Below are 10,738 nucleotides of genomic sequence, written 5' to 3' on the forward strand. Positions count from 1 at the left end.
ATGCTTTTTCGACTAATTGTCATAATGTGAAGATCTGATCCTGACAGCCTTTATTTGGCCTGAATCCAGCTTGTTCTTCACCAAGCTTTTCTTCCGCAATTCTTCTCAACTGTTCCTCAAGTATACTGGCAATCAGTAACGAAATACCTCTGTAATTCTCACATTCAGTTTTATTTCCCTTTTTATATATGGGTACTATTAGAGCTCTACTCCAATGATCAGGAATTCGTCCCTCTGTCCAGGCCTTCTGAACTATGCAGTGCAGCCACTGTAAGACTTTTATACCACCATACTTCAGCATTTCTGGTTGAATATCATCTAATCCTGCTGCCTTTCCACATTTCAGGCTTTTGATGGCTTTTTCTACTTCAAGTACGGATATGTATTCCTGACTATATGCTTGTTGAGTGTTTTTTACCACTGTGCTATCACTGTTTTTTCCATTTAGCAATTTTTCGAAGTAATTACTCCATACTTCAAGGATATATTTTTCTCCAATTTTCATGTCACCTTTATCATCTCTAACTCTTTTTACAGCACTCTTTCCTCCATTTCTAAGCTTCTTCAACAACCACCAGAATATCTTACCACCTTCTTGATATTTATTTTCTATGTTCTTGCCAAAGTCCTCCCATGACTTTTGTTTAGCCAGTTATACACAGTGTTCAGCTTTCTTACATTTGTCTCTGTAGAAAAAGATATCCTTAATGGAGAAAACTGGAGAAAAAGATATCCTTAAAGCATGGTGTAATTACTGCAAAAAATGGCTAAATGAAACAATCTGTGACAGCACAGTGGTAAAAAAAAACAATTGACAGGCATGCAATCATGAATACATATCCATACTTGAAGTAGAAAAAAGCTATGAAAAGCCTGAAATGTGGAAAGGCAGCCGAAGTAGATGATATTTGACCAGAAATGTGGAGGTGTAAAAGTCTTACAGTGGCTGCACTGCATAGTCCAGAAGGCCGGGACAGAGGGACGAATTCCAGATGATTAGATTAGAGCTCTCATAGTACCCATATATAAAAAGGGCAATAAAACTGAATGTGAGAATTACAGAGGTATTTCTCTACAGTGTTCCTGGTAAGATTTACACAAGTATACTTGAAAAATGGTTGAGAAGGATTGTGGAAGAAAAGCTCGGTGAAGAACAAGCTGGATTCAGGCCAAATAGAAGCTGTCAGGATCAGATTTTCACTTTAAGACAAAGAGTTGAGAAAGCATGGGAATACAGCAAAGATCTGTATTTAAGTTTTGTAGATCTGGAAAAGGCATATGACAAGGTGCCAAGAGAAAAGCTATTGAAAACCATATAGTGCAATCCATATAGATAATGAATAACAGAGGGAATGTACATCCTTCTTTGATACCAGATTTAACATTAAACCATGTTCCTGTACTTCCTTCAATTCTAACTGCTGACTTACAACTCAAATAAAGACTAAGTATTACTTCATATAATGCCCCATTAACACCATAGGACTGTAGCATTTTCAATACTTTTTAAAATGATACAGTCATAATGCTGCCAATGGGGCATTATATCAAGCAATACTTAATCTTTATTTGTAAGTCAGCAGTTAAAATTGAAGGAAGTACAGGAAGATGGTTTAATGTTAAATCTGGTATCAAACAACGATGTACATCAGCTCTGTTATTCATTATTATATGGATTGCAATATGAAAGAAAGTGATATTAAATCTGATATCAAAATTGCAGATGTTAATCTCAGCTCTTTGCTTTATGTGGACAATGTTATACTTCTAAATAATCCGCTAGAAGTCTGCAAGATTCCCTGACTAAATTGAATAACCGTTGTAATAGATATGGTATGCAGGTCAGCAATAACAAGACAAAGACAATGAAAACAGGCAGAATCATTGAAAATATCAACTGCATTGTGAATGAAGAACCTATAGAACAAGTGAGACATTTAAGCTACTTAATCATGATTTTTAGTTAAGTCGGTATATTAAATATGGAAATAGACAACAGAATCGAGAAAGCTGGAATGGTAGGAAGTCAATTCAATATATTTATATGAAATAAGAGAGAAATTAGTCAAAACACTAAATTAGTTGTATACAAGACAGTTTTCAAACTAATTGTAACTTATGGATCTGAGAGCTGGGTCAGAAGTAAACACTTGAGAAAGTCCTGAGATGGCATCGATGATAGTAGCATGTTAAAAACGAGGATATTAGGGAAAAACTGGACATTGTTAGCATCCAGGAATGCACTAGCAGAGCTAATCTCAAGAGTATGGTCACTTAAACAGAATGGGTGAGGAAAGTTTAGCAAAACAAGTGTTCTCTGTCAGGTTGGCAGATAAAAGATCCAGAGGAAGACCAAGATATAGGTGAATTGATAAGTAAAAAGTGCCTTAGAAGACAGAAATATAAGATCTGATAATGTTGGCGTCTTGACAAGTAACAGACTCATTTGGAGGAAAACTGTAGATAGTAAGTAATGATGTAAATTTTTCACGTAGTAATATCATATCCTGTACACTCCTTGAGAGTACATGGCAGGAATTTGATGATGATGATTATTTATGCTGGCTATAGTTAGTTTACAAGAAGGCCTTGATTTTTATTATACTGTGGCATCACTTGAGAGGATCCAAAATTTGTGAACATAGCTATTAAATTCAATATATGGCATTTTCTTTTTCTATTTTTGGTTGGAAAATTATCTGGTGCATTTCCTTAGTAGAATAAGTCAGGTCTAATATATGTGCTTTCTCCTCCCCTGTTTTTTGTTTGAACATCCTGTTTGTAACAGATGCTGCATGTATAGAAAACTTTATAAAATCTGGTTTCTTGAAAGGCAAAGGTGGTTGGCAAAGCTCATCGTGGCGATTTTTTTCCATAGGTATGAAGGGAATCTTTTAGTTCTTTCTGTTTTAATATGCTAACTATTTGCTATTTGATTTTGATGTATCGCAGACGTTACGAAGTACGCGTCAATTTCAAATGAATTTAGAGTTAACAAAGACATCTGTGACACGTATTTTATTTATTGCACCAAAATTGATTTTGATGTATTGCAGACGTTACAAAGTTCATGTCAATTTCAAACAAATTTAGGGTGCTAGGCAGTGAATATATATGCATATAAACTCTATTCACTAGGCTAGTTTGTGTTGCAATTTATTATCATCCCTAATATGTCTGCAAATATTTATAATATATTAGCCAAAAGTGAAATTGAAAGCAGAGAGGACAGTTTAGATAAAAACAGCGAGACAAATTTATATCATCAAAGTGTTGGCATTTTTGACTTGTCAAGTGACAATAGCAGTGGAAGTTCGGTTTGAGGCAATGTTCGTAAACATTTGAGACCGATATCGTCTAGTAGTGATGATTCTGATGTAACAGAAAATGAATGGAATTGGCAAAAAAAGGAAAATATCCCTATTATAAAATCATTTACGGAAATTCCTGGCATCAATGCAATTGCTTTGCTAAGATTTGGTGCAAATCCGATACCTCTTTCTGTTTTGAAACAAATACTTTGTGATGATTTCTTTGACATGATAGTTACAGAAACCAATAGATATGCGGCTCAAGCAATAAACAAGGAAATTACTAAAAAGATTGAAGAATGGTATCCAAATGGTATAACAAATGACGAATTGCAGGCATATTTTGCATTATGTATAATTATGTCACAGGTAAAAAAATCTAATATAGACATGTATTGGCCAAAGAGGGTTGTGGTCGAGACACCCATATATATATTCAAAAATTATGCCTCGTAAATGCTTCTTGGCTATATCTCATTTTCTCCATTTCGTGGATAATGAAACAATAAAGAAAGATGACAAAATATGCAAAGTGCAAAATATAGTTGACTACCTGAATAATAAGTATCAGCAATTATATACACCAGATAAAAATGTAGTAATTGACGAATCCCTTATGAAATATAGAGGTCGACTAAATTTTGTACATTTCATTGATAGCAAATGAGCACGATTTGGGATAAAATTTTACAAGCTATGTGAATCAGACTCTGGATATTGTTCAAAGTTCAAAATTTATACAGGAAAGGATAAAATTCCAGGAAGCGATACACCTACATCTCAAAATGTCATCATGGAGTTGGCAGAATCTATTTTAGGAAAAGGATATACATTATTCTTAGATAATTGGTATTCATCACCAGAATTATTTTATTTCTTAAGAAAAAATAGTACAAACATTGTGGGGACAGTTAGAAAAAATCGCAACAATATGCCTAAGAAATTGACAACATATAAAATAAAAAAGGCGAATCAAAAACTTTATCTTGTCGAGGAATTTTGTCATTATGTTGGCGCGATAAGAAGGATGTTTACATGATAAGCACAAAGCATTCAAAAGAAGAAATGGTAGATATAGGAAAAGTAAGAAGTAAGAGGGGTGATGAAGAAAAAGTAATAAAACCTAAATGTGTTCTTGAATATAATTTTGGAATGAGTGGTGTTGATAGGCAAGACCAACTACTCGCTTGTTTTCCAATTATTTGACTAAAAGCGAAACCCTCATCCTGTCAAAAGGACATGATTTTTCTATTGTTCCAAATAAGATACCATATCAAGATTTCCTAGTTAACATTGAAAGGAATCTCAATCATCTAACCAGTGATAAAGCTAATGCTCTTCGCCTAGAAGTCGCTTCATCTCTTACCTAAGGCTAAACTTCCTCCTTCCAACATATCTCCTTCTGAAATGAAATCTTTACAGTCCGTGAGAAAAAATAATCACCTCATTATCACTAAAGCTGACAAGGGAAAAGCAACAGTAGTTATAGACTCAGCAAATTACAGAAGAAAACTTTCACGTTTGCTTCGAGATCGCTCCACATATCAAGAAATTGATTATAATCCAACCAACAGACAACTAAAGAAATTAAATTCTCTCTTAGATGAAGTCATCAGTTTAGATAAAGACACAATCGAAAGACTTAAAACTCATTTTGCAAGACCTCCTAGATTTTATGGCCTTCCAAAAATCCATAAGATTGACTATCCTCTTCGTCCAATAGTAGATTGTATTGATTCTCCTACTTACCGTATAGCCAAATATCTAGCTAAATTATTGAAATCTTACATGGGCAACTCTAATTCTTTTTTGAAAAACTACTCAGATTTCTTAGAAAAATTAAAAAATGTCTCATTACAACCTACAGATCTTATGGTTAGCTTTGATATAGAATCTTTATATACTAATGTACCTCTCAAGGAAACTTTAAAATTACTTGCTGACATCTTTCCTCAAGATATTATAAAACTATTCGATTTCGTAATACATTCTGGATATTTCATATGTCAAAACAAATTTTATAGCCAAGTAGAAGGAACGGCCATGGGAAGTCCTCTTTCTCCGGCTTTAGCCAACTTTTATTTAGAACATTTAGAAAAAGTCCTCTTTGCATCTATTTTCCCTCAACCATCTTGTTGGGTAAGATATATAGATGACATCTTTACTATTTGGCCTCACAGCAAAAATGCTTTACCTTCCTTTTTAAACAGTATTAATTCCTTGCATCATCGCATAAAGTTTACTATGGAATTACAAGAAAACAACCAGTTATCTTTTTTAGACATTCTCCTCATCCGATCACCTTCAAATATTCTTACAACTACAGTATACAGGAAACCAACATTCACAGGTCGTTATATTCTTAAAGAATCAGCCCATCAATCCATGTCAAAAAACAGGAATTATAAAATGCCTCATCAGAAAAGCCAAAACTAATTGTTCTACTTTTGATTATCTACAGAAAGAACTTTCTACTATCCAACAACACATGAAACTCAATGGCTTTTCTGAAAAAAGTACTCAATGTCTTCTCAATTCTTATAATCACAAAACAACAAAGTTTCAATATGTCGGGTGCCTATTCCTTATATCTCTGGTATTACAGAACTTATCGCAAGAATTTTAAAGAAATATGATTTAACAACTACATATTCACCTATTAACAAACTGTCTTCTCATTTTCCTTCTCCTAAAGACAAACACTCAACTTTATCTCTTCCTGGAGTTTATCAAATTCCGTGCAACTGTGATCTCTCTTATTTTGGACAGACTGGATGTTCTCTTGAAAAAAGAATCCAAGAACATCAATCATCCATTCTTCACAAACCTGAAACAACAAACCTGAAAAGTCTGGATTGGCTCAACACGGGATTGAAACTGACCACAGCATCCTTTGGTCCAGGACTCGCCTCTTACATAGATCCCGTTATAGGTTTGAAAGTTTGTTCAAGGAAAGCATGGATGCCTTGCTCCATCGCTCCAACCTGAATCATAATGACTGTATATCTATATAAAAAATCTGGGAAAGTCTAATCAAGATTACTCATTAATTTTTTTTTTTTTTTAAATAGCAAATTCAATCATGTTTCTACTTCAAAATATTTCGTTTCATACTTAGTGATATAACATCACGCAGCGTGTTCTAATTTTAATGATCTATTGTTAGTATTCTAGCTTCTATTTTTTAAACTGTTTTTGTAATACCACTGAAGATGGTCTGCTATTTCCAGACCAAAATATTTGGTTAAATAAATATCTTTCTTGTGATTACGTGATTATATCATTCAGTAGTTTAATCTGTTCCAATTTTAAAATAATTTATATGTCAAAGGGTTAATAGTTTTCAAGTTGTAGCCATTACAAATGTCTCTTAAATAGAATTCTTTTTTTTTACTATAGTCACTAGATATGATGCACATGCTGCCTTTAAGAGCTTTTATGATAATCCATTTCTAGGGAGAGTAAAGGTGAGAAGTAGAATGTAAATATCTACTGGTGTTAACTTTTTTTTTTAAATCTGTTTTGTTTGGTGACTGAAATGAGCACATCAAAGAAAGTAAGAAAGGCTCTGTTTTCTTCAATTTCAGTAGTAAAAGTAGGTAAACCGACCAGGGCTTCTGACCTAATGTCCAATCCTCACCTTCTCGTGGTGCACCCTGTTGGGTATCTACTTTGATACTGAACGAACGAGGATGGGCTGGCAATTTGGGATTTAGCCGACCAAATTGTATTCTTATTGATTAAACCAAAATAAAAAATGATGGTACAACATGACAAAATTTCATGCCGGCTGGGGCGTCGCCCGGTTAAACAAGGCGCCCGTTGTTTTCACCAGGGAACCAAGGCGAACAGCGAAAAGTCAGCAACTGGAACAAATCTGAAAACAAACCCCAACTCAACATCACCAGAGTTAAAGATCGGTACTATCAACGTAAGAAGCCTGAATGGCAAAGAAATGGAGCTAGCTGAGGAATTAGATAACTACCATATCGACATAATAGGGGTGACTGAAACAAAAAGGACCAAAACTGGTGAGATCTTTCTGAGCAATAAATACAAAATGTTATATTCAGGCAATGACAATCAAGGAAAAGAAGGAGTAGCCATAGTATTCAACACAAAATACGAGGCTAATCTTCTTGAATGGGAGTCAGTCTCAAGTAGAGTAATGTGGGCAAATATGAGAATGGGGAACTGGACAATGAGACTTATTTGTGCCTATGGTCCCACAGAAGGTTCTACTAAGATAGAAGTGGAGGAATTTTTTGAGGGTTTAGAAAAAGCAACTGACACAATGAAAAAGGAAAAGTTGGTCCTTGTTGGGGATCTAAATAGTAGAGTAGGAAATGATTGTGAGACATACAAAAATATTTTGGGAAAATTTGGAGAAAAGAGCAAAGCTAATAATAATGGCAAATATCTGTTGGATTTCTGCTCAGGACATGGACTGGTTATTACTAACGCCATGTTCCAACATAAAAATGTGCACAAATTCACATGGAGAGAAGACGCTAGGAATAAGAAAAGTCTCATTGACTATGTTATTGTTAATAGTGATGTTTTCTCCCTGGTGCAGGACACCAGAGTCTACAGAGGATTTGAAATTGGAAGTGATCACTATTTAGTCTTGAGCAGGATAAAATTGAATTTCATATTGAAAAGAATAGCATGTAAGAAAGTTTTAAAGCGAATAAAAGTTGAGCAGCTCTCAGATGTGAACTGTAGACTAAAATACAGAAAGATTATTGAAAAGAAAATGAAGGAGTTTGAGAACAGGAATCAAACCTTGGAGATTCAAGTGGCAAACTCTGAAGAAAACATTGATTGATTCTACCAGAGAGACATGTGGTGAAGTTGTGTGCAAGGATAAAAAAATCAGAACACCCTAGTGGACACAGGAAGTTAAAGAGGCAGTGATGGAAAAGAAGAAAGCATATCAAAAGTTCCTGGCAAATAAGTCAGCTTTTACTCTTACAGAATACAGAGACAAATGTAAGAAAGCTAAACAGTGTGTAAAACTAGATAAACAAAAGTCATGGGAGGACTTTGGCAAGAATATAGAAAATAAATATCAAGAAGGTGGCAAAATATTCTGGAGGTTGTTGAAGAAGCTTAGGAATGGAGGAAAGAGTGCTGTAAAAGGAATTAGAGATGATACAGGTGACATGAAAACAGGAGAAAAAGATATCTTTGAAGTATGGAGTAATTACTTTGAAAAACTGCTAAATGAAACAAGCAGTGATGACAGCACAGTGATAAAAAACACTGACCAGGCATGCAGTCAGGAATACATATCCATACTTGAAGTAGAAAAAGCCATCAAAGGCTTGAAATGTGGAAAGGTAGCAGGAGTAGATGATATTCGACCAGAAATGATGAAGTATGGTGGTATAAGAGTCTTGCAGTGGCTGCACTGCATAGTTCAGAAAGCCTGGACAGAGGGACGAATTCCCGATGACTGGAGTAGAGCTCTCATAGTACCCATGTATAAAAAGGGAAATAAAACTGAATGTGAGAATTACAGAGGTATTTCCCTACTGAGTGTTGGTGGCAAGATCTATGCAAGTATACTTGAGAAACGGTTGAGAAGAATTGTGGAAGAAAAGCTTGGTGAAGAACAAGCTGGATTCAGGCCAAATAGACGCTGTCAGGATCAGATCTTCACTTTACGACAAATAGTCGAGAAAGCATGGGAATATAACAAAGATCTGTATTTAAGTTTTGTCGATTTGGAAAAGGCATATGACAAGGTGCCAAGAGAGAAGCTATTCAATACGCTGCAGTTATATGGTGTCAATGGGGCATTATATCAAGCAATACTTAGTCTTTATTTGAGTTGTAAGTCAGCAGTTAGAATTGAAGGAAGTATAGGAAGATGGTTTAATGTTAAATCTGGTGTGAGACAAGGATGTACATTATCCTCTCTGTTATTCATTATCTATATGGATCACATTATGAAGGAATGTGGTATTAAACCTGATATCAAAATTGGAGATGTTAATGTCAGTGCTTTGCTTTATGTGGATGATGTTATACTTCTAAATAAATCTGCTACAAGTCTGCAAGATTCTATGACTAAATTGAATAGCTGTTGTAATAGATATGGTATGAAGGTCAGCAATAAAAAGACAAAGACAATGAAAATAGGCAGAATCATTGAAAATGTCAACTGTGTTGTGAATGGAGAACCTGTGGAACAAGTAAAACATTTCAGCTACTTAGGCACGATTTTTACTGAAGATGGTAAATTAAATATAGAAATAGACAACAGAATCAGCAAAGCTGGTATGGTGGGAAGTCAATTGAATAAATTCATATGGAATAAGAAAGAAATTAGTCGGAAAACTAAATTAGCTGTATACAAGACAGTGTTCAAACCAGTTTTAACTTATGGATCTGAGAGCTGGGTCAGAAGTAAAACACTTGACCAAAGACTAGAGACCACAGATATGAGAGTCCTGAGAAAGATTAGAGGCGTGAACAGATGGCATCAATGCAATATCATATTAAAAATGAGGATATTAGGAAAGAACTTGACATTGTCAGCATCAAGGAATGCGTTAGCAGAGCTAATCTCAGGTGGTATGGTCACTTAAATAGAATGGGAGAGGAAAGATTAGCAAAACAAGTGTTCTCTGCCAGGTTGGCAGGAAAACGACCCAGAGGAAAACCAAGACATAGGTGGATTGATACGGTACAAAGTGCCTTAGACGATAGAAATATAAAATCTGATAATGTTGGAGTCTTGACAAGTAACAGAGTGATTTGGAGGAAAATTGTAGATTGGAAGTTAGTAATGATGTAATTTTTTCATTTAGTACTGTCATATCCTGTACACCCCTTGAGGGTACATGGCAGGAATTTGATGATGATGATGATGATGATGAAGTAGGTAAAATTGTAAATGTACTTTAGGATTAACCTATTCAAAAAAAGAAGTCAATGAAACTATTAAGTGCTTATTTGGGCTCTGGCCAGACAGAGAAAATATCATTGGCAATAACAACATAGCCAAAATTTAGGCCTATGATGGTATTTTTCAATGGCCATGTTTTTTTTTTTTAAACTTCTGAAAGCATCTAAAAATATATAAATTCTTATGATATAAATTATTGTAGTACCCTTCATCCCATTACACATAAGAAATTATGTGTATCTAGTTGTACTTTTGCAAAGCTGAAACTTTGAATGTATTTACATGAAAATTAAATGAATTTTTTTACCACAATTTACAGCCAAAAATTGCTAGTATTTTTTAACATATTTTGATGAGTAGAAGTATTCTGAATGAAACATCAAAGAAACTGATCAACAGAGATTGCTATGTGCTAGATATTCTAATTCTTTCCTTCTCACTCCTATGTGACTGTGATCAAAAGTAATTTTTGTTTTTACGACAGCCTAAGTATGAGCATTAAAGAACATTC

At 34.5% G+C, this 10,738-nt stretch overlaps 1 protein-coding gene across 5 annotated transcripts in view; it reads right to left on the minus strand.

The window, feature by feature from the left end:
* LOC150103910 (uncharacterized) overlaps positions 1–10,738 on the minus strand; it is a 589,709-nt gene that overhangs the window by 181,067 nt on the left and 397,904 nt on the right. The window lies entirely within an intron of this gene.

The sequence above is a fragment of the Typopeltis vanoorti genome, chromosome 8 (assembly GCF_054136105.1).
Source record: "Typopeltis vanoorti isolate ZY-2024b chromosome 8, IOZ_Tvanoo_1.0, whole genome shotgun sequence".
Classification (NCBI taxonomy): domain Eukaryota; kingdom Metazoa; phylum Arthropoda; class Arachnida; order Uropygi; family Thelyphonidae; genus Typopeltis; species Typopeltis vanoorti.